The following is a 26803-nucleotide window of genomic DNA, read 5'->3' as shown; positions in this document are numbered from 1 at the left end:
ATGATGGTGCTCAAAGTTGCCTGCTTGGTTGCAAATGGTGCAGGCTGGCTCGCCCAGTTCATGTTCGTATCACCCGATAGATAAAGTATGTTTGTTGCTTTTTTGGACACTTTGTTCCTGTGTCAGACGTGGTCCATGAGTGGAGTGGAACCACTATGCTAGCGGTGCAGTTGGCGAGGTGCAAACACACCAGCAGGAGCACCAGATTAGCTCCTTCGCATCTTTTGCACTGCAATGACCTCTATGCTCTCTCGACTCTCTTCCTCTGCCTTCCAGTACTCAACGTTGACTCACCTGCTAGAAAGCTACTCCAGCAGTTCCACCCCCATGTAGAGAGCCATTTCTACTTCCTGTACTGCCATTCATGTGCTGGACTATGGAACTGGAAGCTCAGGCTAAGGAGAAGTGTCCTCAGATAATGCCTCAATTCTTCCCCTCCATGGCGTGTTCTCATTTCATCTGTAGAATTTTGCTGATTTATGAATTTCCTTTCACATAAGTCCCAAGGCAATTTACAACTGTGCAATAAATATGACTAAAAATATGTTTGAAAAAGATAAGCTCCCTCGCCTCTCAAGATAGATACTTCCGCTGGTGGAAAGATTGAAAGGGAAGCACATAGCCTTTCTCCGGCTAGCAGTGCAACACTAAGCCAATGCCAGCTATACTGGTGCTTCCGTCTATTACTCAGGCTGCCCTCTGAGTGATTTCTACAGGAAAACGACCAAACTTCACAACAGGCAATCAGAGGAAGGCGTCTCTCCTTTTGAGCATGCTGCAATCCGGAGAATGAAATATTTCCTTTTTAAAAAGTAACTCTCAATCACACACACAAACTGAAAACGTTTTTTTTAAAAAAACAAAACCCATCATTCAAAAATGTAGAGCTGCAGACGTTCCCATAATAGTGGTGTAGAAATTAAGAGCATCATACTAGGTGTCCACCACCTTCTCAAGTACTGACCTAGCAGGCTTGATTTAAAAGAAAATTTACAAAAATGTAAAAGGTTACAATGAATTCTTAAAAACAGGTGAATAAAATCAGCAAGAGCTAAAATGAAATACACTGGTACCTCGGGTTACATACGCTTCAGGTTACAGATGCTTCAGGTTACAGACTCCGCTAACCCAGAAATAGTGCTTCAGGTTAAGAACTTTGCTTCAGGATGAGAACAGAAATCGTGCTCTGGCGGCGCGTCAGCAGCAGGAGGCCCCATTAGCTAAAGTGGTGCTTCAGGTTAAGTACAGTTTCAGGTTAAGAACAGACCTCCAGAACGAATTAAGTACTTAACCCGAGGTACCACTGTAAAACAAATGTAACTCCTATGTGTCTGGATAGGCTTGCCTAAAACAAAAACCAAATATTTTAAACAGGTGATGGAAAGAATACAGCAAAGGGGCCTGCCTGATGTCAATAGGCAGGGAGTTCCAAACAGCAGCTGCTGACACACTATTTGAACTACCACACACAGAAGTCTTGTTCTTTGTTGCTCTAGATGTCAGGAGGAAATGGCAAGGAATCAGATTCTGGCTCACTATTAGAAGCTGCTTGACCGTGGAAAAGACAGTGTCATGGGACATGGTGGACTCTCCTTTGTGGAGAGAAAGAGGGCCTTCTCAGTAGTGGCACCTGCCTTGTGCAATGCCCTCCCATCAGATGTCAAGGAAATAAACAACTATCTGATTTTTAGAAAACATCTGAAGGCAGCCCTGTTTATGGAAGTTGTTTATGTTTGATGCTTTATTTTATTCATTTTATTTTTAATATTATTAAATATTAAAAACATTATTTTAATATTAATATTTTGTTGGAAGCCACCCAGAGTGGCTGGTGAAATCCAGCCAGATGGGTGGGGTATAAATATTATTATTATTATTATTATTATTATTATTATTATTATTATTATTTCATGTATTCTGCACTGTGGAGCCTGTACTGTGCCTAGGGTTGGGCTAGATTACTGCTAAGGTTCCTCCAAGCTCTACAATTCTGTGATCCTAAGATAACATTCCATGTGCCCAAAACTTGCAGAAGTGCACAGGGGTGGAAGTGGGGGACAGAATGAAAATAAATAAAAGAGGGTGGGAGGAAGAAAAGGCAACTGGACCTAATGGTCAGGGGTACCTTTACCTTTACCTAAGATTTGGAAAGAGTCCTGACCAAATCTTGGTGTAATGAACCAAGCAGGGGTGGTTTAATCCCTGTTTGGGGATCCCACACACACCCCAGCTCTTGGAGACCCCACCCACTTTAGTGTGTGGGGGGGGGAGAAATAGACCGCTGGGTTGGGCAGCAAAACCCACCTAATTCTGCTGCATGCACAGCCACACTTTATGAGCACGTTTCTTTGCTTAACAGCAGAAGCGAACCGTCCATTTGCCTCTCAGTCCGCTAAGGGACAGCATCGCTCCGCTCTTAATCGCCTGCTTTTTCTGAGCCACCATTCGGGTTCCCTGGGAATACGCGCTCTGGCCGCTAAACCGCGCTGTTACACAGGTTTTCCCAGCCGCGCAGATCCAGCCTTGCGTACGATAATAGCTAGGAAACTCGGTATGTAGCAACCCAGAGCGCGCACCCGCCGCCCATCCCTACCCCGGAACGTCGCTCCTTTTTTTTCTCCAGTGGAGAAGCACATTTAAACACCTGTCCCATAAAGCGGCTCTTTCAATATGAACGATGGGGCTATTATGGGAGGAAGGGGGCCTCCTCCCACCCACATCCTATGGATTTTACAACTTGGATCCACAGGTCTGGAGGTTGCATGCATCTCCCCCCACCCCGAGAGAGAGAGAGAGAGAGAGAGAGAGAGAGAGAGAGAGAGAGAGAGAGAGAGAGAGAGAGATTTGGGGAAATAAAACCGTCGCCAGCAACGCGCAACAATGGCCACATTAATCTTGCGCAATTAGCGTTATAACCCTTGGCAGCTCTACAGACGCGAAAAACAAAGCTTTATGCAAATAGACCCTCCTGTCTTCCATCCCCCCCCTTCTTCTTCTGTGAGTGGAACTCTTCGCACCCCCGAACTCCCCCCCCAACTCCCCCCCCAATCATCTCCCTCCCTCCCCTGTGTCTCTCTGGCGCTGCTTTTTCCCCCAGACTGTTTTAATGATACGGTACATTGACTAACTTAAAATTAATTATAAGGTTCTTGACCGAGAGAGAGAGAGAGAGAGAGAAAGGAGGAGGAAGAAGAAGAAGAGGAAGGGAGTGGGAGAATCAAAGGGAGAGACAGGCTTGATGTGGGGTGGGGAGAGGGGAGGCTGCGCTATTCAGAGGGTTTGGTATTCAGAGAATGAGCCACCTGCGCTTGGCAGCGCTGCCCAGAGAAAAACAGACAGTATTGTGCGCACCTCGGGAGGGATGGAGGGCACTTGAGGGATGGATGGAGCCCGGCTCAGTTTGGCTGCTGATGCCGCGGATGCAGCGGGGAAGGAAGGATGTCCAGGAGGGCTTGCAGAGAGAAGCGATTCTCCGCGGGGTGCGCACCGGTGCTTCTTTCTACAGGCCACCGGGATGAAAATATTTCTTGAGCGCCAGAAAGGAAGTTGCGGTTTAGATCTGTATCCAAACTGCCCAGGAGCTGTGGCGCAAAGGGACTGAGGGGAGGGGGCTTCTCTGCAAAAGTTTTTGGCTTTGCTGGGAACCGCTCCTGACCCAGGTGCCCCGTTGGCTCGTCGCTCCCTAGCGCGGCTAAGGAAAGGCTAGCACGACCAGGTCAAAGTGCTTGCGCCATTTGTCTCTCTCGACTCCATTGCAAGGGGGCGGTGGGGGGGGGAGGAGCACACAGTAAGATTCAATGGAGTGACCGGATTTTTTAAAAATGTGTGTGAGAGAAGTGGAGGTAGGACGAAAGCAGGGGCATTTTATGACGGGGGGGGGGGGTGGGCAGAGTTATAATTCTGCTTCTGCACGGAAAGTGGTACGCGGTGCCTTGCCTAGAAGGTTCGTCTGAAATGAGGGATTGAAAGCGATGTGCCGGTACCGGGGTTGGGGCAGATAGTCAAAACAGGGCAGCGGAAAATAATATCTGAATTTCCCCGCTCTTCTTTCCGGTCGATACTCCGATATTGTCTCTCTCCCTCCCTCCCCCCCCCCATGGTTCTGCTGTCAATTGGCTTCCGAAAGTGGCGGGTTTTGCCGCGCAACCGGTAAGTATAAATGAATCTGATTTTTCCACCACCAAAAGAGAGAGAAAGAAAGAGAGAGAGAAAGAAAGAAAGAGAGAAAGAAAGAAAGAGAGAGAGAAAGAGAGAGAGAGAGAAAGAAAGAGAGAGAGAAAGAAAGAGAGAAAGAGAGAAAGAGAGAAAGAGAGAAAGAAAGAGAGAAAGAGAGAAAGAAAGAGAGAAAGAGAGAAAGAAAGAAAGAAAGAAAGAAAGAAAGAAAGAAAGAAAGAAAGAAAGAAAGAAAGAAAGACGAAGTGGAGGAGTTTGCCTTCCAGCAGCAATTGAAACTGCACCTGTCCGCTCCGGATTGAGTTGCCCGTTTCCTCCCTTTGGCGCTGGAGGGGAGAGTTTGGGTGATTTGGCGCAGGGCCTTGATTTATCCCCTTTCTATCAGTGATTAATGCGGCTTAATTAGCTAATCTCCAAACCATTATTTACAGCTGGTGCGGACAAAGGGAAAACCTGATGAACCAGCACTTAAGTCGCTTTGAAATTATGGAGTTGGAGGAAGGAAACGGGCGTTGGGACGGGAGCCACAGAAGGGAAGGGCTCCTGATTTTGAACAATTTGGGGAAGGGGCATCTTCTGAACGCCCTGACCAAAGTGGTCATGCGCTTCCGAAAGGCGACTTGCTGCCTTTTTTAAAAAAAGGAAGCAGCAAAATTGAAACGACCGTTCATGTGTCCGGCTTGCAGCTCGGGGCACCCCTTACCTACGAGTAAGTCCCACTGAAATAAATATGGCTTCCTTACTCTGAATGAGAAAGCATGTAGAGAGACAACGGGCTCCATAATCGGAGCCATAAAGAGTGTGCAAAGGTACTTTTGGATCAGTGTGCGAGGCGCGCATTCCTAGCTTACAGGTGTTTGACGCACACCAGAGGTATATAATTAGGCTCGTATAGGAGTGTGTGTCCCATCCATGTAGGTTCGGTAGAAATGGGAAATGCCCTTCCCTGGGAAATGCAAACAATTTCTAATGTATTGTAGTATGCATCTGTGTGTTTCCAATTTTAAAATCGCCTGCCACTGGCAGATTTCCTCTTGCCAGACTTTCTTCATGCGCTATCAACTATTTAAGATTTGTGACTCAGAATTGCAAAGCAGAGAGGGGCTCCCTTAAATTGCGCTCGCTTGTTTTTGGGATTTATTTCTTTTTTTTTTTTACCTCTCCCTCCCGTATATCCCCTTTTGCCTTTCCTCTCTCTTCCTTCCCAGGTTTTGTAAAATCGTCAACTCGGTTTCAGATAAGAATCTCCGGCATCAGATCAAATCGAAACGACCCAAGGCTTAGCAGTGATGCGGAGAGTTGAGTCCTTCTCTCCTCGTTCGTTCCGTAGTCCGGAGCTTCTCCGTTAATCGGGAGCTTTCCTGCGTCAAATGTTCAGTTGCTTCTTCCGCCAGATCTGCAGAGGATGCGGACGCTGGCAGGGGAATGTGGACGACGGCGACGAAGTTATTTACAAGCAAAAGGAAGGAGTCCGCAATTCTCCGAACTCTTATTCTGGGACGCAATCCCGAACAATGCGCCACCTCTATAATTTTTTGTCTCCGTTGACTTCTAGTGACGAGAAAGGCACAGCCTGGTCTGTTCCCCCCTCTTCTCCTCCCCGCCCCCCATTATTTATTATTGTCATTATTAGGATTATCATTGGGATTGGTGGGGCTTTTTGTGTTTTAATTTGGTTTTTGAAAGCCTATAGGGCTTCTCTATTATTATTATTTAGGAGGGGGAAAATAATCTGAGCATATATATATATATATATATATATATGGCAAACTGGAAATTTCTCGTTGTTCTTAAAAAATATATTTTTTATTATTTTTAAGGGCCTTGAACTGGCGAGGACTAGAATCAAACGCAAACTTTTTTCTTTTCCTTTTTAAAGAAAAGTAGAAGGATTCAAGAGTCGACGTGTTATCTGGACCAACCCAAAGCCAATGGAGATTCTTGGAATAGGAAAGATAAGAACGAGGGAAGGGAAGATATATCCAAATCTTGCTCAATCACGATTTTCCACAAATGCTAAAAATAGGAAAATAAAATCTGGAAAGAATGGAGAACAGATTCCCCACCCACCCAAAACCACAACTCTCTTCCTCCTGTTCATCTTTCCTGGAAAACTCCCCACCACACACACGAGCGCGAGCGAGCGCACACACACTCCGAAAGTAAATTAAAGACGAAGGCTTAATGGAAAATAGTGGATACTAAATAGAAAGGCATATACAGTATTGCTTCAGCGTTAAAGGAGATGTTCTCTCCCAAGACCCAGCTCAAGTATTTGAGGCAGGGTATGGGTCCGCTTCGCCCCTGGCTGATCCAGAAATGTTTTAAACGTTCCGTAGTATTGATTTGTTGGGGGGGGGATATCAATAGGTCGCTTTTTTTAGTAGAACTTTCTCAAATGGACAGCGGCAGTTATTACGATCGTCGTCATCGTTATTTTCAACAACAGGGAAATGGTTCTTTTTCAACTTCTTTCTCTCCCCCCCCCCCGCCCGCCTCCCGTCTTATATTAAATTATGGGAAGTGAGAGTGCAGGAGCGGGTGAGGGGCGGCGGGGCATCTGTTTAATTCGGAGCAACCCCGATCCGATTGTTTTGAGAGATGAATGGGGTGGGGGAGTCGTTTCCATGTTTGACGATTATTAATCCCTCCCTCCACTTTCAATTCTGATGGGGGGGGGCAGGAGAAAAAGAAGAAGAAATGGATTAGAAATGGTATCAAGAGGGATTATTCGTTTATATCAGCCAGATGGAGCCATACGGGGCGATTGGAAAGCAACAAAGGGGAGAGGATTTTTATTATTCTTTTTTGTAATGGTTAGGAGGAATTATTTACGGGGGGGGGGAGAGATTTACAAACAAGCAAGCCACTGAGTTGTTGCAGAGATGGCGAAAGGGGAGTGAAATGCCTCTGGTTCCTTTAACTCTGTCGCTTCCCTTTAACTGGATATAACTGTTTACAGAGAGAGAGAAAGAGAGAGAGATGGCGCAATTTTGGATTTAAAGCAGGGTAAGCGACAGAGGATCTCTCCTCCTAAGCACGCATCTCTCTTTGCTTGGGTTAGCACAGGCTACTTCTATTTTATCTCCCCATCACCCCCTTCCCATCCTTATTTTAAATTAAATACAACCCCTGGAAAATGTTTCGAGTATCATCTACTTAGGACGAATACAAGTTGGGGGGGGGGGAGCGGAGAAGGGATGAGGAAGAGGGGAAATCCATTCAACCACCAGTGACCTCAGAATGCACCTGCTGATTGGATACAAAGAACTGGGGGGTGAGGAATTAAGAGGGAGACCCCCCATCTCCAGCCCTCCCCTCCACCATGCGGGCTTATACGTTTACAAGGGGTGGGGGATGATAGTTAACCAAAGCCAACCCAAAACGTCCTTCAAAGCTGATATCTATCTATCTATCAGTCTATATTCATATCACCTATCTATCATCTATCTATATCTATCTATCTATCTATCTATCTATATCTATCTATCTATCTATCTATCTATCTATCTATATATATCATCATCTATCTATCTATCTCTATCTAAAACTGAGATAATATAAACTGAGGAATATTTTTTTTAAAGAGAGAGAGGGAGAGAGAAGCCTTCGATAAATAACAAATCTTCTAAATCAGAATAAATTGTTGTCGTTGTTCTTGAGGGTCACGGGTAGGGTTTTTTGTTTTTGTCCCCCCCCCCCCAACCTCCTCCTGCTAATTCACTCCAAAACCACCCAATTGAAATAAGCCGCACCACCCCACAAAACAAAACTCTCTCCGGCGCTCGTAACAAAAATGCACTAAAGGGATGTGATCTTTCGGGCTTAAAATGCTTTATTGATTGAAATAATTGAAGCATTATTTGGATTTGTTCTGACACCGACGCTGATTTAAAGATTTCTCCTCTTATCGATCGTTGTCCCGGCGCAAAGAAAACGCTGTCCGATCTGAGCAGGAATCCATCTATCTATTCCCTCTCTCCTCTCTGCTCATATGCAGAATAAAAATAATAATAATGCGCTTATTTATTTGTTTTTATGTCGCGTAGTCCCACCCCCTCTTTCTACTCTTTCAGTGGTAAATCATCCCAATTAATCCCTTCGCCGCTCCCCTAGCCATAGAGCCTCTTATCTTCGGTGCATCTGCTTTCAGTTTGCACGTTCAGTGAACTGCGGCTGACAATAGTTGCAGGGAGGGCGGGGGAGGAAGGGGAAAAAAATCCCTCAACATAGAGGGAAGAAAGATGGCAACTCCCCAGCTGTGTTCCATTTCGGCCGCTCCGGGCCGCGAAGGAAAAGGAAGACGCCCCCTCCGCCCAAAGATCCCCTCCTGCTCCTGGCCTGCGCCGGGAAGCCACCCCCAGGCTGCGGAGGGACCTCTCTAATGGGGCGGAATCGGTGGAGGCGGTGCGTCCGCAGGAAGAGCAGCTCAGGCCAGTGGAAGTCTGCCTTAATGTGGGCTTCAGACCCAGGAAAGGATGCGAATGGTACCCAAAAGTGAAGAGAGCGCGCGAAGCTGGTGGGGAGCGAAGAGGTTAAGTGGGCAAGGAGAGGGAGGGAGGGGGAGGGAGGGGAGAAAAGTAATCGAGCAATTAGGGGGTGAGTATATTTGGGCCCCCCTACAGATCCGACGTTGTGACTCTGCACTATCCAATTCTTGCACATTTATTCCCCTTAAGTCTGCCATATCCTGCGGGCTTTAGCCAACTAGCTTCTACTCAGAGTAGAACGCACTGGATTTAATGGACTCCGTTTCACCATGTCCATTAATTTCAGTGTGTGTATTCTTTCTTTCTTTCTTTCTTTCTTTCTTTCTTTCTTTCTTTCTTTCTTTCTTTCTTTCTTTCTTTCTTTCTTTCTTTCTTTCCACAGCCTCCGGCCAGAAGAACTGTTTTGACTACTTTCTCTAAATAAATACTCGAAAACAAACAGCCCACCAGCTTTTGGTTGGTCCCCCCCCCCCCCCAACTATGCCTGCTCTCCCATAGGTTTCTCCGGAGGGAATTCCCATTGGACGAGAGGGAGGCATTGGAAACCCATCGAACGTGGCTGTCCTCCTCTTTCTCCCCCCCCTCCCGTTCGCTTCGGAAGGTGCCAATTGCGCGGTACCCTAGAAAAGGCAGAGGACCACGGCATTCCCTGTTTGCGGGCGTTCCTTGAAACATAGACAGATGGAGGGGTGGAGTGTGTGTGTGTGTGTGTGTGTGTGTGATGTGAGGGAAGAGGGAATCCGATTGTCTGTTTCCACACACACAAACACGCCCCTCCCCAGCGCAGCAGATCTCGTTTTGGCCTGGAAAAGGCGGTCTAACTCCACTCAAGTCCGCTTGGGAAAGTAAAAGCTTATAGGGCGGGGTGGGGGGAGGAGGAGGAGGGGAGAGATGCATGTGGCTTTAATAGCAGTGAAAGTATTACAGAGGGATCAGATTAAGCGAGAGAGGGGGCTTTTGAACATCTGTCTAATGCAGCCAATAGAGATGACATTAGTGATATTGGAGGGAGAGAGGGAGAGGGAGAGGGAGCAACAAACAGATCGAGCCGGGATTATGAGAAACCCTCCCAATCCGATTAGTCCCTGCCCCTCTTCTTTCTCTCTCTCTCTCTCTCTCTCTCTCTCTCTCTCTCTCTCTCTCTCTCTCTCTCCCTCCCTCCCTCTCTTTCTGCCAGCCGGATCCTGAGCCCAGGGAAGACTAGATTGGATAATAACGTGCTGTTAGCACCCTGCGGTTGGGTTGAGGCTCTGCAAGCCCAGAGGCTGGAGGAGAAAAAGAATAACTCACAAATGCTGCTGCAGCGGGAGAGACAGAGGAGCACGGTCTCATCCTGCCCAGGTACCCTCTTGCCTGCAGCGGAGCTCGGAGGGTCAGGCTACAAGTCGCCCCGAGCTAAAGAATATTAAGAAGAAAATTCTTCCCGCTAGAGTAGAGGGCTCCAGCGTTATATTCCAGGCAGGGATGTTGTAGCTTTGCCCTGCTGACTATTCTTTCTAAGGCAACCTTTCAATATGTGTGGGCTACCTGGCGCCACCCAGATTTTGGTGGACTCTGACTTCCATTAGCCTTGGCTGTCACAGCCAACTTTGGTCAGGGATGGTGGCAATATCTGGAGGACCGCGAGTGAACCACCCCTGCACTGATATTTTGCTCCTATACATGGAGGTTCTGGCCAAGTTTCCTTGGCCAGTGGCCAGTAGAGCTTTCAGCCTGGCTGGTGGTGTACTGACCTAGTTTGGAAGTAGGTCTCCGAAACCCAGCCCCAGAACATTCCCCCCCCCAATCTCTCTCCCCCCCCCCCACATTATCCTTTTAACTGAGCATGGTGCAGAACTGAGTCTGAAGTTTTCTCTATGCAGATTAGTGTGGTTAGGGTGTCGGATTAGGTTCTGAGGGACCATGATTCAAATCCCCACTTAGCCTTGAAGTTCACTGGGTCACCTTGGTCTAGTCACCAACTGGCAGCCTAACCTACTTCATAGGGTTGTTGTGAGGGGAATATTGGGGTGGGGGGCTTGCACACCCCCTTGGGTTTCTTGGAGGAATAGTGGGATATAAATGCAGTAATAAAACCCCCCACAAAAATATAAATGTACTGTAAACTGCCTTGTGAAGGACAGCGTATAAATTTAATAAATAATAATATTAATACTATTAATTATAATTAAATAATATTACTAATAATAATAACAATAATAAAGGGACGTGGGTGGTGCTGTGGGTTAAACCACAGAGCCTAGGACTAGCCGATCAGAAGGTCAATGGTTCGAATCCCTGCAGGGGGGTGAGCTCCCGTTGCTCGGTCCCTGCTCCGGCCAACCTAGCAGTTCAAAAGCACGTCAAAGTGCAAGTAGATAAATAGGTACCGCTCCGGCGGGAAGGTAAACGGCATTTCCGTGCACTGCTCTGGTTCGCCAGAAGCAGCTTAGTCATGCTGGCCACATGACCTGGAAGCTGTACGCTGGCTTCCTCGGCCAATAAAGCGAGATGAGCGCTGCAACCCCAGAGTTGTCTGCGACTGGACCTAATGGTCAGGGGCCCTCTTTACCCCTTTAATATTAATAATGTGTCCTGCTCGGAGAATGACCTTTCTCATGAACTACAAACGATAGGGCCAACTGCTGGAAGGGCCATGGTTCCTGCTGAGAGGATTTAGATTTCCATTGTCATTTCAATGATGCTCTGGCTCCAGACTATGTGCTCTGCCAGGCTGATGATGGACACGTTTTAAGCAACAGTTTGGAGAGGAAAAAGCACCTCTAGCTGCGGCATATCCGGCATATCCGTGGCAGAACACTTTGTCACCCTTTGTATGTCAATCAACTCTGCTGTGCCTACGCTGGCTACTTTTGACTGCAAACTCCGCTCAGGTGGTGGTGTAAAAAGGAAGCCCGAGATGGGACCTTCTTTAAGCAGGGATGTAGTTGTTGTTGTTTAGTTTAGTCGTGTCCGACTCTTTGTGACCCCATGGACCAGAGCACACCAGGCACTCCTGTCTTCCACTGCCTCCCACAGTTTGGTCAAACTCATGCTGGTAGCTTCGAGAACACGGTCCAACCATCTCGTCCTCTGTCGTCCCCTTCTCCTTGTGCCCTTCATCTTTCCCAACATCAGGGTCTTTTCCAGGGAGTCTTCTCTTCTCGTGAGGTGGCCAAGGTATTGGAGCCTCAGCTTCACGATCTGCCCTTCCAGTGAGCACTCAGGGCTGATTTCCTTCAGAATGGATCGGTTTGATCTTCTTGCAGTCCATGGGACTCTCAAGAGTCTCCTCCAGCACCAGAATTCAAAAGCATCAATTCTTTGGCGATCAGCCTTCTTTATGGTCTAGCTCTCACTTCCATACATCACTACTGGGAAAACCATAGCTTTAACTATACGGACCTTTTTTGGCAAGGTGATGTCTCTGCTTTTTAAGATGCTGTCTAGGTTTGTCATTGTTTTTCTCCCAAGAAGCAGGCGTCTTTTAATTTTGTGGCTGCTGTCACCATCTGCAGTGATCACGGAGCCCAAGAAAGTAAAATCTCTCACTGCCTCCATTTCTTCCCCTTCTATTTACCAGGAGGTGATGGGACCAGTGGCCATGATCTTCGTTTTTTTGATGTTGAGCTTCAAACCATATTTCAGCAGGGATACAAAATGGCAATCATGTAATATTGTTGTTGACGTGTTGCATCAGACGGCTTTAAAAAGGGAGCCAATAAATTCATGGAAGTTAATGGTGACTAGCCTTAATGGCTATACAATATACATTCTATATCCAGTCTCAGAGTCAGCATACCTTGGAATACCAGCCACTGGGGAACAGGTGCAAGAGAGGGCTATTGTGTTCCTTGTGGGCTTCTCAGAGGCATCTGGTTGGCCACAATGGGAAACAAGATGCTGGACTAGATAGGTCTTTGGCCTGATCCAGTAGATGCTCTTATAGGGTATCCTCTTTCTTGGAGGCTTAGCATGGGCAGCAGGCTAGAGAGAGTTGGCACTATGACCACTTCTCACTGGCCCAGTATGTGCAATCCAACACAGTAATGCTTCCCTTTTTCTTACCTCTCTTAACCAAGAAATCAGACCACAGACTGGAAAGTAAGCATAAAATATAATTTACTTACTCAACAGTCTTGCATTAGTTTTCAGCTACAGCAGCATTAAAAACTCTGCAGGTAGAATACTTATATTTACAGTAAAAACAGGCTCAAGCCTGGCCTGGAACTGGAGCAAGCATGAGCCTCACAGCTGGTCAAGGGAAAGGGGGAGGAAACAGAATGTTAGATATGTTCCTTCCCTCCCAGGAGAATTGGGGAAATGACATCACACAGAGCCCTCTCTACCCACTACATTTTCTCTGGTTTGTGTATCTGCCTGCCAGCAATGCAGCTCTGTGGTATTAGTGGCACAGTATGCATTTGTTAGGTTTAGCTGCTAACCTTCCACAAGCAAGTAGAGCTATTTGCAACCTTGGCATCTCGTCAGCTATGCCCTTAAAATGCCAAGAGTCTGATGCCGCACTTCTTGCCAGATCCCCTATTGGACTGAGAAGAATGTTGCAAGCTCTACAGGAATACTGTGATCAGCATGAGCTCCAACCCAACTATGCTAAGACCAAGATCATGGTCTTCTTTGCCCGACCGAGACTCCATCGATGGTCGATGAACGGGATCCCCCTAGAGCAGGTTAACTGCTTTAAATATCTGGGACAAGTAATACGGTCAAATAGGTCTTTTCTGGCCCATAGAGACTATATAACAACTAATGCATCTAAAGCAGCCATCCAGATTAGATCTCTATATGCTAAGAATCAGGCTCAATCAGTGAAGATAGCTTTGAGACTCTTTCAAATGAAAGTCCTCTCCCTTCTTTTGGTGGGCATCTCTTTAGGCTCCCGTAGGGATTTTTTGAAACTGGATTCTATTCAAACGCGATTCCTTAGAGCCATCCTTAGGATTCCCCCCTCGGTAGCGGGTGCGGTTATGAGATTAGAGGTTGGCTGGCAAGCTCTACAGTATGTAGCCTTGAAGACGAAGCTCTGGCTATGGCTCAAGCTTTGTTTTAAACCAGTGGGTATTGCCCCCTTGATATTGAGGGACGATTTCCAATCATCGTGGGAAAGGGAGGTCATCAACGAGGTTCAATCCTGCGGATTGTCTCACCTTTACTTTGAGTCTATGACGTACAATCAAGCTAGAGCTGTGATCTCCCGGAGACTGAGTGACATTGCCAGACAAGAGGACATAGCCCAGGTAAAACCAGGGATGTTCCTAGGGGACCAGATTTACCGGACCATACCAGCCCCCTACCTTGCAGAAATCCACTATGTGGAATACCGCAGACTTCTTACAGCGGCTAGATTAAATGTCCTTGACTCTGCGATATTGTGGGGAAGGTACAGGGGAGTACCATATGCCCAGAGAACCTGTCATTGTGCCATGGGTGTTGCTGACTTGCCCTTCTTATGCAGAGCTTAGACAAAATTTTATAAATCCACTCCTATGTCAATTTAGCTTCCTACCCGAAGAAAATCAGGTTTTACACTTGCTGAATAATGTCACTAGAGCTATACCTTCCTTGGTGGCCAAATTTCTTTTTTTAGCTTTTAAGCGTCGCAAGACTATAATTGACTGTACTGATATGGGGCTATCTGTTTAGCCCATTTTAGTGTTGGCTAAGTCCTAAAATGTTCTTGGATGTTTTAACTGTGTATTGACTAATGTATTTTTTTTCTGACTGACGGTCGAATAAAAGGTTGATGATGAATGCCAAGAGTCATTCTCTTCCCAGCACTGGTTCCTTGGTGGAGAGCAGGAACAGACTTTGGTAATATGGCACTCTGAGCAAGGACAAAATTTGGCATTGAGTAGGTACCTGTACAAATGATGTTGTTGTTTTGTCTTGCACCCCCTCTGCTTGGTGGCCTGTGGGTGGGTGGGAACAGCCTGCATCAGCCTACATCTAGTGATGCAGAGTGGTGTAGGAATGTAACATAACAAGGGCACTGCAAATATAGCATGCAGACTACAGACATGCACCAGAGAGCCTTGATAGGCTGATGATCCCAAGCATGTTACTCTGGGAGTTTAAGAACATCAATCTATCCTTTTATAGGTGAAGGAAATGCCAGTGTAGCACAACACTAGCACAGCCAAAATAAATCTGTTTACCATACAAAGCAGTTCTTTCTCCATTGTGATCCTGTTTAATAATAATAATAATAATAATAATAATAATAATAATACCCAGGAGGGTGGCCATGTTAATCTGTTGTAGCGGAGTAAGTGTCTTGAGGCACCTTAAAGACAAGCCATTTTATTTTGACATAAGCTTTCTGGTACCACATTTATCAGATGCACGGAGTGTAATCCTAAAATAGCATGTTGATATATTCAGAGAGTAGCGAGGGTGAGGAGATATAGAGATGTCAGGTCAGAGGGAAAATAAATGCAGAGAGAACAGACAGTGATGACTACCTGAAAACAAAATAATTTAATAACAACAACAAAAATCACAGCACACTTCTAAAGAACAGGGGTGGGGAATCTGTGGCAGAGCAGTGGAGGACTCTCTATACATGATCAATAACTTATCGTGGTGCAGACAGCACTTTGCACGTACAGGCATGCAGGGTCTCCATAGAAATGTTTTTAATTCTTTAAAAAATGTTTTTAATATTGTGTATTCATGCTGTACCTGGCCCTGGGACCTTTGGGTTAAGAGCAGGAAATAAATAAGAGCAATTAATGTGTGTTGGTCCAGGTGGAAAGCCCACTTCTACCTCTATTCTACACAAATGAATGAATAAATGAATAGTTTACAGCAGCCTTGGCTGACCTGGTGCCCTTTGGATGTTTCTGGCTGGGTAAGGGCTATAGCTCAGTGGCAAAGCATCAGCCTTGCATACAGAAGACGCCGGGTTCAATCCCCAGCAACTGCCTGGAGAGCCTCTGCCAGTCAGATGATACTGAGTATGATGGGCCAATGGTTTGACTCAGTATTAGGCAGTTTCCTATGTTCCTCTGACTACAACTCCCATCAGCCCTAGCTCCCACAAAACCTGGTTCATAGCACCCTGGACTGTGGCAGCTTTCACCAAACTGGTACCCTCCATTTTTTATTTGCCAATGGTCAGGGAGGATTGGAGCCCAAAAACAACTGCAGGCAGGGGTGCCGTGCTTTGCTGCTTGAGGTGAAACAGGAAGTGCTGCCTTGCCCTCCCACTGCCACTGCTGCTACCATGCCTGCCAACTCCGCTGCTGGAGGCAAAGCTATGCTGGCATCAGTATCAATTTTGGGTGAGATCTTAGCCAAATTGCACAGGTTCTTTTGTGCTCCATAAGCACTAATATTGGTGCTGCTTCTGTGCTGGCAGTGGAGGAGGCAGGGCAGGTGGGGCACTAATGGGACTCCCGCTTTGGGGCTTCTGCTACCTGAGGCAACCACGTCAGTCTACCTAAGGGCTGGGCCGGCTCTGAATCTAGGGTACCAGGTTGGGGGAAAGCTGGCCAGGGTTTCTTTCACACTAGTACAGTGGTACCTTGGGTTACAGATGCTTCAGGTTACAGATGCTTCAGGTTACAGACTCTGTTGTTGTTGTTGTTTAGTCGTGTCTGACTCTTGTGACCCCATGGACCAGAGCATGCCAGGCACTCCTGTCCTCCACTGCCTCCTGCAGCTTGGTCAAACCCATGCTGGTAGCCTTGAGAACACGGTCCAACCACCTCATCCTCTGTCGCCCCCTTCTCCTTGTGCCCTCCATCTTTCCCAGCATCAGGGTCTTTTCCAGGGAGTCTTCTCTTCTCATGAGGTGGCCAAAGTATTGGAGCCTCAGCTTCACGATCTGCCCTTCCAGTTAGCACTCAGGACTGATTTCCTTCAGAATGGATACGTTTGATCTTCTTGCAGTCCATGGGACTCTCAAGAGTCTCCTCCAGCACCATAATTCAAAAGCATCAATTCTTCGGCTATCAGCCTTCTTTATGGTCCAGCTCTCACTTCCATACATCACTACTGGGAAAACCATGGCTTTAACTATACGGACCTGACTCTGCTAACCCAGAAATAGTACCTCGGGTTAAGAACTTTGCTTCAGGATGAGAACAGAAATTGTGCGGCGGTGGTGTGGCGGCAGCAGCAGGCCCCATTAGCTAAGGTGGTGTCTCAGGTTAAGAACAGTTTCAGGTTAAGAACAGACAAATCTGGAACAAATTCAGTTCTTAACCCGAGGTACCACTGTGTCTGAAAGTCAGGCTGCTGAATTCAAAGAAATTCATGGACACTCCAGATTCTCCAAGTGTTCCTATTTTCCAGGTATAGTCCTAGATTCACAAAAGCCACTTTCGTTTCTGATATGATCTCGGAATATCCCACTTGTCTTTAGGACATCCCTATTTTCATTGGAGAACTGTTGGAGGGTATGTTAGGACATCCCTATTTCATCGGAAAATGTTGGAGGGTTGAGTTATGCAACTCCACTGAGCCAAGGAGATGTGTAACCTTTAGAAGACATCTGAAGGCAGCTCTGTATAAGGAAGTTTTTAAAAACATTTAAAGTTTTATTATATGTTGGAAGCTGCCTAGAGTGGCTGGGCCAACCCAGTCAGATGGGTGGGGTATAAATAATAAAATTATGATGATGATGGAATAGGGCGTCCCTATTTTCATCAGAGAAATGTCAGAGGGTATGACAGTCTCACCTTTTTCTTGAGTTCATCTTCCTGGAGGAACTACTTCCAGGCCAGATCTTTGAGCTGTTAGCGAGAGCAAAGTGCAGCTGTGCCCCTAAAGCATGGATGACTACAAATGATGAATGTCACTCCTTGAATCACCCTTAGCAACAGCACCTCACATTTACAAGTTTTATTCCCCAGTCTTCTTGCCAGTAAGCTGTACCACCCTGAATCATCTATCCGAAGTATGACTCAAAGGCTGATTAGCATCTAGCTCATGAATTACAGAAAAGGATGTCCTGATTAAAATTCACAGAAGTAATTCGTTTTTTGCAGAGGTGGCAGGCATCTTCGCTTTACCTTTAAAGAGAGGAGGAGAGAGAGAGAGGACGAGATCAGGAAAGAAATGACAAGCTCCCTCAAGGGTAGTTACTGTTGCGCACGGGAGGGAGGCCCCAGAGTTACACATTTGTGTGCACAGGCAAAGCATGGGTTTGCAGGCACATCTCCAAAAAGCACTGCACATCAGCTTCATGTTTTCTAAGTTATAACATATAGTCCACATCTATCTCTGAGGAGGACTGTTGTCATACGACTGCTGCCTCTTTCCCCACTGAGTGCGCCTAGTCACTTGATCTTATTAGTCTTTGCAGTAATATGCACCAAAGTGACGACGGAACAAAATTACAGTGGTACCTTGGGTTACATACGCTTCAGGTTACAGACTACGCTAACCCAGAAATAGTGCTTCAGGTTAAGAACTTTGCTTCAGGATAAGAACAGAAATCGGGTTCCGGCGGTGCGGCAGCAGCAGGAGGCCCCATTAGCTAAAGCGGTACCTCAGGTTAAGAACAGTTTCAGGTTAAGAACGGACCTCCGGAACGAATTAAGTTCTTAACCTGAGGTACCACTGTATTTGATTGTCCAGTGTGGGGTATTTGTCATTTCCAAGGGGACAAGTCAGAACACGAAAGCCTGTAGCCAGGAATATTGCAGTTAGGAGGTGGGAGAGTCCACTGAGACGGTGCGTTGTAGGAGCAAATGTCTGTGCAAAATACCTATATGCAAGTTTTCCAAGGTATTTAAATGAAAGTTCTTTGATTTATGGAGGATTCTGAATAAAACTACATTCGATTTTGTACATGTAGACACACCAAAGCTAAATGATATTTGGTTGGTTGTTATCTCTCAGTGTATCCTACTTCACAGGATTGTTGTGCAGATGAAATAGGGAGAGAAGGATCCATGTACTAGTATGTGAGCTCTTTTGAGGAAATGCAGGACAAATGTTAATGATGAAGATGAGTTATATTGTATATGAGTTATATTATATTCTAGAAGGCATATAAATTTGAATTAATTTTATTTAGTCATTTTCTTAATAAAATCACGTTGTGTTTTAGCAGTGTGCCATATAACCTGGGACCAGGTTACCTGAAAGACTGCCTGCCCATGTATAGACCTGTAAAATCACTTAGATCATCTTGGAAAATTCTATTATTGGAACTGAACCCTACAAAGGCTGGTCACTTGAAAACAAGAATCTTCTGCTGTTGCTGCTAAACTGTAGAACACAGCCCCTTTGCCATCCATGAAGTAGAAACCACCAGTTGCTCTCCTCCCCATCTCTGAATTGTCAAAATTCCCATTTTATTTGCTTTTTAAAATTGTGTTTATTTTATATTGATGCTTTATGGAATTTAGCTTCAGTGTTTTTGCTTTAATGATATATTGTTTGTCTTTTAGATTGTACACCGCTGCTCAGGGCAGCTAGCAAAAATTAGACCTAAGTCTGCAAGTCAGGTTGTGTCTATGCTTCCTAAGTCATTTTGGAGAAGGAGCTACGCCATTTGGGTCATCCTCAACATGATGAATTGCACCCAGAAACGAACCTGGTAAACTGGTGCAGCCCTCACAGCTTAGCCTTTTTTGCTGATGGATTCTGGACCACTTGCTGTTGGAGGGAAAATCAGTAGATATGAGAGTTAAGAAAAAGAACCCTTGGGTAATATCAGGTAAGAGACAAAGGCAACACGAGAAACATACGAGTATGTCTGCTGAATTCAGGAAGAACCTCCATCTGCCTCCTGTAAGTTCCTGAGCCTTGAGATCCACTGCACAGTTTATCTTGGATGTGGCTCCCAGCACATTGCCCTGAAGGGAATGTGGTCCTCAGGCTGAAAAGTTTTTCCACCCCTGTCTTAGGACTAGGGGGTAGAACCCATGGCCTCCTGATATAGTAGGACTATATCATCACTGACCAGTGACCACATTAGATGGGGCAGATGGGAGCTAGAAGTCAACAACATGGGAGGGGCCTATAGGGTCACCCACATACCTCAGAAAGCAAATGATTTAACAACATTTAAGATCACACCATATTAACTTTGTGAAGGATGAGTAGAAAATGACAGAGCATGAAGTCCTTATCATTCTATATTTTGAGAGTCTGTATTGCTGCTTGTCAAACAATGGATCTGGCAAGTCTCTGTTATTAAGCTGAGCCAAAGCATGTTAGCTAAATCATAAAAATCCAGGGCTCTGATTCTTTTAGGAACTTAAATAAATTGATTCTCCACTGGTTTTAATTATATTTGCCATTGTAATTTGTTATTATTCCACAGAATGCTTTTGTGTGTGTCAGAGGTTGGCCAGCAAGGCCAGCACACCCATGAAGCAATGTGAAGGAACCATATCAGGTGGCAGGATCCACTGGGGCAGCAGATCCCAATATCGGTGCCCCCCTGGCTTTGCCCATGGTCATGTTGCAATCTGTCTCAGGTGCTAAAATGCCTTGGCTCAGAGCAGTGGTGAAGCTGCATGCTCCGGCACCAGGGGCAGAAAGCAGGCGGGGGCATGGCTGGTGCACGTCCTGGGGACATGGCATGTGTCCTGGGGGCGTGACACGCATCCTGGGGGCATGGTGCGCTGCCTATGGGGGTGTGCGCCCAGCATGGTGGGGGGATGCGCGGCGCGTGTTGGGGGGTGGCGGCCCTGATGGTACCCCCCTCCCCCAGGGCAATAGGTTTGAACTCACCATTATGTACCATAGGTTTCAATGTACTTGCCTGATCTGTGCTGTATCTTCCAGGAAAGCAGCACTGGATTTAGGATGGTGCGGGTTGTTCCCCCACACAGGGCACTGAGCCGAGGGGGCAAAAAATTTGAGAATATCCATAATTGAGAAGATCCATTTGGGGACGCCAAATTTTGGCTTCGCACAGGGCGCCATTTTATGAAAGATTACCAAAGTCTGCCCCTGCATCAGTATGCACTTTGAAGGGGAACCTTTTGCAGTTCAGATTGCACTGAGCTGAAGTGTCACTCCAAGAGTAAATCACCTCTCTGCCTTTTTGACCCTTGATCCAGAAAACCTTTGACACTGCCAGTTTCTCCTTCTCGTATTATTTTAACAGCTCCAGATTGCTCTAGGTGGACCTATTCTAAACTAGGTTGGTACAGGTTTGCCTCAACCACACCAGGTGAATCCCAGGTTGACCCGAATCACCCTGATTCAGGATTTGACTGGAGCCATTGCATAGCCTTCATAATCAAAACAAAGACATCCAATCATTGGCATTGCCCAAATGCCTAGGAACGCATTCTTGAGAATGTCAAGGGAAACTAAACTTTTGATAATACTGGAGTTTCTCAGGGTGGGTTTGAACTATGCACACAGTGGTGTAGCATGGGGGGGGGGCTCCAGGGGCAGTTGCCCTGGGCGCAAAATTCTTAAGGGTGCTGCCTCAGTACAGCTACTTGCTTCTGGTGTTAAGCTTATCCATGTGAATCAGGAAGTGACCTCTCCAGTTAATGGAATGACTTCTCTTTTCTTATCTCTGTGGCTGTGATCTCCTGGGTGACACGGATGCCAATAGGCAGTTGAATGCACATGTGTACTCTGTCCCTTTCTCGCCCCCACCCCCCTGTCCACACAGCCCCAGGTGCTGGTAACCCATGCAGGGGCGCCGACTTATAAAAAATATTGGTGGGGCCCATACCGACTTATAAAAAATATTGGGGGGGCCCAAGACCTCCAAACCGCTGCTGCTGGGGGAACGAAAGGGGCGAGAGGGGCGAGCCCTGGGCTGCCCCGACCTTAAGTGAACCTGTGAGGGCCTGCCGCCGTGGGCGGTGAATATTAATGAGCTAGGGGGAATCCCCGCTTCTCGGGTCGAGAGCCCACAACCCCACCCCCTCTCTAGATTGGGAGTGGCTTTGTTTTAACTCATTACTGAATGTATTTTAAAAGGTAACTATCGTCAAACAAGGAAAATAAAAAATACCAACATAATTTTGTGATTTTACAAAGCATAATATAACTAATAATTTTCTTAAATTATTGGGGGGGCAGAGCCCCCCAAAAGAATTTTTGAGGGGGCTCGGGCCCCCTCAGGCCCCATGGAGTCGGCGCCTATGAACCCATGGTATGCCACTGTGTGCACATTCCCAGGCTGTGAGTGAATTTCACCCATTTCCCTCCTCACAGCCATAAAAACTCTTTGGTGGCCCTGGGTAAATTCCTGCATCTTGACCTCACTTCCCCCTTTGTACAATGGGACTATTAAAGACCTGGCTTGCATAACTGATTTGAGGATGGATGAGGAATGAATTGTTGAAGTGCACTGAAGATAAGAGTTCAGCTATCTGGAGCAAAAAATAAATAAAATCCAAGGAGCATCCCTGCCATCCTACCCTCAGGTCCAAGCTGCAGCTTTTTTCTGCAGCGTTGCTATAATGAAAATATTTAATTCATTTATAATATTTAGAATGTCAGCCCCAAAGTCCATTTGATAACATAAATTTTGTGTTATTTATGTGGCAGACACTTAAGGATTTAAATAATTCTTTAAAATATTTACATTTTTGTCTCCTGACATCTTGTTTCACCCCGTGTTTTATAGGTCTCTGCTTCTATTTGATGTAGGCTTCAACCTTGAGATTTATAGTTCGACACCTCGCAACAAATTTTGTAAATATTTCATGGGGGCTTGATCCTTCAACATAAACACTCCTTCCTATTGGGGGTCCTGAGGAAAGCCAGACCTCCTCATTTATTATGTGATATCCCAAAGTCTAAAGGGATGTTGATCTCTCTTTTCCAAGAACATCTTCTTCAATAAGAAAAATGGAATGTCACCAGGCTAAGGTGAATCATAATAAATGTTATGCCTTGGATGACACCGGAAAATAAATCAAAGAAAGTTGTGAGAAATATTGGTGACTGCCCCCCTCCCCTCCGCCAGGGTTTGGATTGGCTTTATAAATTAAACACTATGTGATGACAGCATCGGGGTAGTAAGTAAACCAGTTGGGAAGATAATCACCATAGTAACCAGAAAAAACCCGTTAACCATCTACAACCAAAATAGCACATCTGGGTGTAACTGTTTAATATAGTAGCAGTGGTAAAGAGTGCTTTTAGCTGATTAAAAATGATACAGAATAATTAGAGCATAAGCGTGTTAGATAGTCTTAGTCTGGCATTGGGGGAGGTCAGGAACCAACGAACAAGAATAGAATGGGTTTGATTTAGGATCTGTTTTCCTTGTGGATGAAATCCCATTTTTTTCCTAAGTGTGCAACTTCTGAAGTCTGAGTTTGGGAAAGGAAGACTGGATTACTATGAAAATGAAGGGACTTGGTCTCATTTTAGCATGACATCTGAAGAATTCAGAATATATGAAGGAAGAATTGGGACTGGGCAGGGCCTTTTGGCATTCACATCCACCCTAATGATCTTTCAGATGTCTTTGTGGCGGGTGTGTGTGTGTGTGTGTGTGTTATTTTTTTGTTTTAGTTTTGTTGTGTATTTTGTGTTCTCATTTTGTGTTTTTATGTTGTGGACTGCCCTGTGTTATTCAGATGAAGGGCAGTATACAAACAAACAAATTTCATGAACTTTACTATGTCCCTTTGCTGTTCACTCCGAAATTCCCCCAAACCTCCCCTTCAGGGACATTACAGAATGTAATAGGCACAGAGTTTGCCCAATTTCTAGCCCATTCTTTACTTGTATGACCACAGAGGCTATTCTTTCACCTTGTCCCTTTAACAGTTCTTGTGCCTTTAACAGTTTTATGACAGAAAGAAATTCAGTAGCATGGAAATGCAGTTATGGGGAAATCTTCACCATTACTATGCTCTCTATAATTCTGTTTTGCCCCTTTGCCCCTCATGGCAACAATTTTGTATCATGCCATGCCCCCATGACAGCCATTTTGGGACTAGTGAAAACATCACTCCCTCAGCATTTGAAATGTGCCCACTGATCCAGAAAGGTTGGCAGGCCAGCCCCTGATTTAAAGTGATCTTGGTATGGGTTCTTTGATCTGTTGTGGCCATATCACATACGTAATTCATAATATGAAGTTCCAGCAACTGAGTGAAGAACGTGTGCAGAGGAACACCATGAGCTACTCAACGAGCTAACCAACACTTGGTTCTAGAATTGGCAAAAATGTGAAGATTCAGTCATCCAGACCCCTCCAGCGCTTGATAATATTACTCTGGCTCAGAAATCCCTTACTAGTGAAGGGGTTAAATTACATTTATACATTATATTTCTGGACTCTGTGGAGTTTCATTTGCACCTGCCAATGGCTTACTGATAAATATACACTGGTAGAGAAATTCAACAGCAGAGGGCCAGAGGGTTAGATAAATACCACATGACAAGCTAAGCACAGAAAGGTTAGTACTTTCCCAGCTCTTATTCTGACACGTTCACCATTGTAAACATTCAGACAGCTAGTGCCTAAGAAACTGAGCTGCAAAGCAGGAAGTCCCTAATTCAAATTCATAGGTGGCCCTAGGCTAGTCACCTCAACCCTCACACCTGCAACATAACAACAGTAGCCAGCAGAGGAGGGTTTAGGGCAGTATGAGGTGTGTGGCTATACTGGGTGCACAGCTGAGGAGGGCGCCTCCTCAAAGCCTGGTAAAAGTTTGTCCGGCTTCGGGAAGGAGGCATGAGGGCTCTGACAGGGTCCTAGAGATCAAGCTTAAACCTTGACAACTGGTTCTCAGGCTTGAGGCCTTGTAGAGCTGTTGTCTGTCAGAAGTTTATAAAATTAGATATGGCATAGAGAAAGTGGAGAACGAACAGTTTTTCTTCCTCTCTTGCAACTCTAGAACTCTGTGAATGGCCCTGAGAGCTACAGAAAAAGGGCAATATATAATAATAATAACAATAATAATAATAGGAGGAGGAGGAGGAGGAGGAGGAGGAGGAGAAGAAGAAGAAGAAGAAGAAGAAGAAGAAGAAGAAGAAGAAGAAGAAGAAGAAGAAGAAGAAGAAGAAGAAGAAGAACAACAACAACAACAACAACAACAACAACAACAACAACAACAACAACAACAACTACTACTACTACTACTACTACTACTCATGGACATCCAATGAAGATGAATGTTGGAAGAGTCAGACAGATTTTTTAAAGTACTTCTTTACACAGCACCTAATTGAACTTTGGAACTTGTTCCCACAGAAAGCAGTGGTGGCCACCAACTTAGATGGAGAGGAGGAGATAATGCTCTTGTGCTCAGATTCTCCTTGAGGGTTTCCCAAAGGCACCTGGTTGGCCACTGTGAGAGCAAGATGGTGAATTAGATGGGCCATTGACTGGCTCTTCTTATTTCCTGAGTAGACCAAGGGAAACTGTGGCTATTTCATACAGTCAACTCCAACTCCATCAGCCTCTGTCAGCCAATGATCAAGGTTGATGGCAGCTGTCTTCAAGCAACATCTGCAGGGCCACAGATTCCTCACTCCTGGAGTAGACAATCAATATTGAGTGAACTACGGTAGATAAATCAACAGTGCAACAATACAAGGCAACTTCATGTGAAGTATTGTAAAGAGTATTGGAATAATGGCTTTTATCCCCTGTTAATCATACTCAGAGGAGACTCCTTGGAATTAATGGGCATGACTAATTTAGGTCCATTAATTTTAATAGGTCTACTCTGAGTAGAATTCATTTGGGTAGAACGTACCCATTTTAAAGTGCTTTGAACAGTCGAAAGAGCTCTATATATGCAATGCTAAGTGTTATTGCTGTTGCTTGGAACTAGGTGCTGCTTGAAAAGATTAAATAATGTATTAGACAGCATAAAATCAATGGTCTCGCTCCATACATTTCCAGCTGCATTTCTCTGGCAGTTTCCTCCCATTTCTCAGATAGACAATTGTATTGTCCTTCTAATTTGTAGTCAGTTTTTAAGTATAAAAGCATCTTGTTATGACTGGTTGCCAATTTTCAAGTCGAAAGACCTCAACCGATATTGCTGTAAGAGAAAAGAAAATATAATCAAAAAATGACCTTCAACTTTAATCAGATATAAACAGAGAATTTGCTTACTTTACCATGGAAACGGATGTGATCCATCACAGTAGCCCATAAATAATGTGTCAAACTGTTGCACTGATCAATGACGATAAGTAATTGAAAAATAATGTGATCTTAAGTCCTCCATGTAAATGTTTGCGGTGCTATTTCAATTTTTCCAAGGAGTGTTTTTTTCCTTTTTGGCTGAATTGTTCCTTACACGCTAAAGTTATAGAATTAAACATATATATTCAGACTTTATCCATTGCATTTCGCTTTATCCAGCACACTCACAAACAGCATGCTTGGGCTTTGGATGTGTGCCTGAGCTGAACTCCCACCCTAGCTGAGAACTAAGTGGGTGGCCTTGGGCAATGCATATGTAGCTTATGAAATTCACCACTAAAAGATATTCTGATGGTCTATACCTTTGGTGGTTTTAAAAAGAGCTTGGACAAATTCATTGAGGGTAAGTCTATCAAGACCTATTGGTCATAATAGCAAAATAGAATCCCCATGTTCTGGGCTGGTGTACCTGTGAATATTACAAACTGGTTGTGTGAACTCTGGGATCAATGACAGAAAACAAAAATAAATAAAATAAAATAAAAGGCAACAATTATGAAAGTTGATTGACTTTTTTGAAGGTGATGGGAGACATGATTTAGCTCCTTTTTTGTGAATTTCACTAAGCCCCCCCCTCTTTTCCTTATCATATGAACCTTAAACTGGATGTAACCACTTGCTACTCAAAATTCCGTATCATTTTAAAGCTGTGGGATTTCTACAATATGTGTACAAATCAGAGATGGACGAATCTGTCAATATGACAAAATACTACCCTTATGAATGAATTCCGCAGCCCACAAAACGTTCCTTTTATTAGGCTGCTACCATGACATGGTATTTCCACCAGTTGCATATTGAGTTCCTCATTAAGTTCACCCCAAAATTACCACATTTACTTGAGTCTAATTTGCCACCGAATCTAATATGCACCACACCTCAATTTTCAGAACCTTGAAACAAAAAAAGTATTTGCTGGTGAATGTGAAAGCCCCATTGAATCTAATCTGCGCCTGAATTTTCGCAATGTAATTTGGCCAAAAAAAGGTGAGCATTAGATTTGAGTAAATACGGTATTTAATGGCCT

The 26803-nt window shown here is 45.1% G+C and overlaps 1 long non-coding RNA gene across 1 annotated transcript; it reads right to left on the bottom strand.

Annotated features, from left to right (window-relative positions):
- Window positions 1-11275: 11275 nt before the first annotated feature.
- Window positions 11276-12386, bottom strand: LOC310827594. Its single transcript, XR_014556452.1, has 3 exons — window positions 12281-12386; window positions 11389-11569; window positions 11276-11348 (listed from the first exon to the last, which is right to left on the bottom strand). It is a non-coding gene; the product is annotated as an uncharacterized lncRNA (long non-coding RNA).
- Window positions 12387-26803: the final 14417 nt, after the last annotated feature.

Source organism: Podarcis gaigeae, assembly GCF_964106915.1.
Source record: "Podarcis gaigeae genome assembly, chromosome: 11".
NCBI lineage: Eukaryota > Metazoa > Chordata > Lepidosauria > Squamata > Lacertidae > Podarcis > Podarcis gaigeae.
This window is presented reverse-complemented; position numbering and strand designations above follow the sequence as displayed.